Below are 5,323 nucleotides of genomic sequence, written 5' to 3'. Positions count from 1 at the left end.
CTCCAGCCACGACCACCGGCTGGGGGGATTCCAGCCGGCCCCGAGGGTCAGCAGTGCTCAGAGAGGGAGACTCTGGGACAGGAAGGATGGCGGCGACGATGCTCGTTCTGCACCTGCCACGTGGCCTCGTGGGGCAGTGCTCCGTCCAGCTGCAGGAGCAGGAGCCCAGCACGGCTGGCTGTCGGGGGAAGGGGAGGGCTCTGCAGTCGGGCCCGAGCGAGCTCCGTGTGGGGGACAAGGGCCCGGGGGGCGGGGGGCCCGGCCCCTCCGGAGGCTGCGTCTCTATCCCTGGGGTCCAGGGAGGCGACGGATGCACACAGCACCCGAGACAGCAGAGGGGCAGGGGTGGCAGCGCAGAAGCCGGCAGGCACCTCCAGAGGGCGAGGGGCTGCCTGGGGACACGGGAGGGAGGCAGCTCTGGAAGGAGGCCTGAGGTCAGCTTCTAGAAGGTGCTGTTGGCCCTGAGAGCTGGTGATTGTGAGCAATTCAGCAAAGGGGCCAGACTGTGTGTAGGGGGTGGGGGGAGAGAAATGGGGAAGTCTGCCCCTCGTCTGGTTCGGCCCCTGCGGCCCCGAGCTGGACCCCCCAGGTCTTACCCGGCATTTCTCCCAAGAGCGCCAGTTCGGCCTTGAGGGCAACCCAGGAGAGCGATGTTTCAACTCCGCCCAGCCTGAAACCCAGTCGGCAAGGACGGAGCCCGGGCCTGGACCGCGAACGTCCCGCCGCACATTCTGCAAAAGAATCATGCTCGGCCCAAATGGGCCTGGATAAACATCATTTTCTCCCCGAATGCAGCTGTGAAATGGCTGGACAGCTTTCCACGGGGACTGGGGAAAAAAGAAAGCCAGAGAAGCCCACTGCTGGGGAACAGCGGACACCACGGCCGTCCGGCCCCACTCTGCGCGGGGATGCCAGCTCCCCGGGACAGACCCTCCGTGCCTCTGAGGACTGTCCTGGCCCTGCTGCCTGGTGCGGTGAGGGGTGACTGAGCCCGGCGGGTGCCACGCTGGCCCGAGTCCACCCGACACGAGGCCCACCAGCCGCCTCCTTCTTCAGTGTGTGTGTCGATAGTGCTGTGCAAGGGGCACCTGCAATCTGAAATTTGTTTATACAACGTTGTGCATTTATTCTTTCGTGTTGAAACCTCAGTCACCTTCGAAGTCCTCTCTGTTGGATGCGATACACCTACCGAGGCGCTTTTTCCGCTGCTCAGAACAGCTTTTGAACCCGACCACGTTGATGCCTTTGAGTGCTTCTGCCGTGTTTTGTTTCACCTCTTCCACACCGGCAAAACGCTTCCCTTTGAGGACTTTTTTCGTCCGGGGAAACAAAAACCAAATTGCTCAGGGCGAGACTGGGTGAGGGGGGGTGGGGCACGGAGGTCATGGCGTTTTGGGCCAAAAACTGCTGAACGCTCAGCGCGGTGTGGGTAGGTGCGTGCGTCCATCGCCCGTCATGAAATGGGCAAAGGCCTGAAGACTCTCCAACGTAAATTCCTGGAAGCTGAACGCAGCAGCCTCGCCCGACAATGCTGGCGGTCCGTGGATGCTGATGGGTTCCTGGTACGCTTTCCTGGGGAGAAGCCCGAACTACAAGGGCCCGCCCTCCGAGAGAGAACTCTGGCTTTCTGGGTCCCCTGCACACCACGTCTGCTCCGCCCCTTGCATCCGCACAGGGGCTTCCCGGCACAAAGAGCCGGACTGGAGACCCAGCTGGGCCACTGGGCAGCTCCACGCGCGGGGGTCTAGTAGAACCTCTCTCTGGGTGTCAGTTTCCCCATCTATAGGATGGGGACAGTAACACACACCTTGGCGGTTTAGAGAAGGGAGTAAGCGAAACTACACGTGCCCCTGCCCACAGACACACATGCACGTTTTTGCACGCACACACGCAGCGTGTTCCAGGTGTTGTACCGAACCCTTCCTGGGTGAATACTCAGAAGGGGAAGCGGACATGATGACATTACAGACAGCATCTTGCCCCGAAGGTCACCCCTTTTTTGTCCTTAATCACAAAATGAAAACAAGCCAACAAAGGGAGGAAAAAACCCTCCACGTTCTGCCAGGGAAATCTGTTTTTATGGCCCAGAGGCACGCAGTTTTCACAGCTTTCTAGAATCTCAGGCCTTTTATGTTAGTAGTTCTAAGGGAATCTTCTCCTGACTGGATGGCCAAGAGTTTTGTTTCTTAATCTGCAGCCAAGAAAAGCTGCCAGGTGCCTGAGGACATGCTGCCTGGAGTCTCGGGACTGTCAGCTAAACTGAACGCAGCCGCGGGATGTGGGTGCTGGACGCGTGGCCGGCGGCTGCCTGGACCTTTCTGCAGTGACGGGGAGATGTGAGAGGGTTGGGGACCCAGAGGGCTGCACCCTCACAAGGCCCATCCCCTCCCTGGGTGACCTCGGGCAAGCCACCTTTCTGCGGCTGCTTCCGCGCTGGCAAACTGGGGTGACTTCGCCTCTCTTGCTGGGCTTATTCCAGGGATCAGGGGAGGAAACGGACGTCACGGGCCCTGCACGGGCCAGGGTGGTAGGACCCTCCTCTCGCCTTCCACTCAGGATGCCCGGAACGACCCTTCCTGGGAGTCGCACTGCGGAAGCGCCTTGATTTCAGCCCTGGTGGAGAGAGACAGTGGCATACGCCCCGGGGCACGCGGCACTGGGCACAGGAGAGCAGTTCTTGTGCTCAGCGCTCTGTTCTGCTGGCCGTGGCCCGACTGTGGCCACAGTGACTCAGCCGCAACGGCCAACTGGGCCGTCAGCACATTTGTGCCAGGCTGCCCGCTGCTTCTCCGTCGCGGCCACCTGCTACCCTGCCCTCGCCTTGGGACCACGCTGCTTCACCAGCTCCCAGGGGCCCCCACCCGCTTGTCTGCCTCCCGTCCAGGGCCCCGCAGAGTCCGCCCCTGCTGCCCGTGGGCCTCCTTCCGCCCGTGGCCCTGAGCGCCTGGCACCACCCCAGCTGGCTCGGGCCAGCTCCTTCCAGCTCGTGCACCCTGGGCCTCAGCCTTGGCCGCCACCCACCGGGTTCTTGCCGGAAGACCACTCTTCCCCCCCAGACGATCGTTTCGTGCCTTCTCTCTTCTCCAGCCTCCACGATCCCCCTCACCCCGGGAGGTGGCCCTGCTGTAGTCTTGGCTCAGGGCAGAGATGCCGCCGCGGACTCGCCCTCAACCCTCCCTTTCCAGATCAGCACACCGGCCGCGGGAGCCTCCTCTTCCTGCCGTGACGGAGAGGCTGCCCCTCCCGCCCCCGGCGTAGCCCCACTGTCCGCCGTCCTGGTGCTTTTCCAACTTCAGCGCCTCGCGGCGCTCCCAGGGAGCTCGGTGAAGCGCGGAGGCAGCCCAGCAGTCAGGGCCGGGCCCGAGACGCCGCATTTCCAACACGCTCCCTGGTGCGCTGACGTGGCTTTAGACAGAAGCACTGCATGCCCACGCTGCCCAGCTCTGTGGCCGTTGCATCATCACAAGCAGGCACTCACAGCCTCCATTTCGTTCATTTGTTTATGTGCTGCTCGGTGTTCTGAGACAGGATCTCACTCTGTTGCCCAGGCTGAAGTGCAGTGGTGTGAACACGGCTTATCGCAGCCTCGACCTCCAGGGCTCAGGCGATCTTTCCACCTCAGCCTTCCAAGGAGCTGGAACTACAGGTGCACACCACCAGGCTTGGCTAACTTTTTGTTTTAGTTTTTGTAGAGATGAGGTCTCGCCATGTTGCCCAGGCTGGTCTCAAACTCCTGGGCTCAGGCCATCCTTCCGTCTCTGCCTCCCAAAGTGCTGGGATTACAGGTGTGAGTCACCGCGCCCAGGCTCACAGCCTCCATTTTTAAAACCTCTTCTTTGATCAAACATCTCTCTCGAACTACCACCCCCATTTCCCTATCTCCTTTTAAAACACATTGTAGCCCGGGCAACAGTAAATTTAAAAAGCACATAAAATAAAAGTAAAGCAATTCTTATCGAAAGCATTTTCTACCTAGGCTGCCTCCACCCATCCAAATGTTACCCTTCGTCCTGGCTTCACTTTTCTTCTGATTTCTAAAGTGACACACACGCATTACAACAAGTTTAAGCCTACCAAATGTATCATACAGAAACTAAACTCTAACCAAACAGAATGTGCTGATATAGGCCATATTTATTGGTGTAGCTCTATAATAAAGAAGAAAGACAACGTGAGAGCGGACGTGGAGGTGTTCCCATGTGCCCACCCGGACTGTCTCCTGCGCTCCCCAAAGGCTCCACTGTCATGAAGCGGGATGCACTTGCGAGGCTCAGACCAGCTGCACGTGTCAGAAGCTCAACGGCGGTGGCTTAAAGAAGATAGAAATAAGGCTGGGCACGGTGGCCGGCAACCTGGAATCCCAGCACTTCGGGAGTTCAAGGCCAAGGTTCAAGACCAGCCCGTGCAACACAGTGAGACCTCGTCTCTACAATAAAGCAAAAAATTAGGCAGGTGCGGAGGCGTGCGCCTGTAGTTTCAGGTACTCAGGAGGCTGAGGCGGGAGGATCACTTGAGCCCAGGAGGTCGAGGCTGTGGCGAGCTGTGATGGTGCCGCTGTCCTCCAGGCCGGGCGACAGAGTGAGATCCCGACGCAAGACGACGCACAACAAAGCCGCTGAACTCACACTCTCGCGCCGGGGTCTGGGTGGGCGTGCCGGGTGGTGGTGCCAGGCAGTGAGGCTCCGGCTCCTGCCGTCCGCCGCAGGGAGGCTGGCCTCCGAGGGCTCTCGCCCAGCAGCTCCTCCTGCCTTCGCATCGCCGAGTCTCGGGTGGCCCCGCCCGACGGCGCGCCTTCTCAGTGACAGTCCAGACGTGGCTTTAGACAGAAGCACTGTGCGGGTCCCAGCGTCACGGGAGGGGTTCCGGGCAGGGTGACGGCGAGCCTGAGGGGCCCGTGGGCTCTGCTCTGGCTCTTCTCGCCCCGCCCCACACCCCTGCCCCCTCCCAGCCGCCACCTCCTCTCCCACGGCCACGGCCTCCCGGACGCGAGGACTCCTGGCCTCAGCTCCACTGTCCGCTGCGCTTTCCCGAACAAGACACTGCGGAGCCAGGCCGGACACGTCCACGGGAGCGTCCCCGGCAGACTCAGGACGGCAGGGTTCAGCAGCCACCTTCTCCTGTCCCTCCACTCAGGTTCTCTGGGTCGCCTCCGCAACATGGTCCCAGCCTGCTCACCCGCGCCACCTTCAGGCCACACCCCCACAGGCCAGATCCCCCCAACCCCCACGCCAGGCCAGACCCAGGAAAGCACCAAGTGTGGACCTCATTTACAGTACGGCATCTGCAATTTGCTGTTACTTCTGTTCACTTTTTTTTTTTTTTT

Source organism: Carlito syrichta, unplaced genomic scaffold, assembly GCF_000164805.1.
Source record: "Carlito syrichta isolate Samal-C Ts95f unplaced genomic scaffold, Tarsius_syrichta-2.0.1 Scaffold302358, whole genome shotgun sequence".
NCBI classification, from domain to species: domain Eukaryota; kingdom Metazoa; phylum Chordata; class Mammalia; order Primates; family Tarsiidae; genus Carlito; species Carlito syrichta.
Note: the sequence above shows the minus strand (reverse complement) of the source record.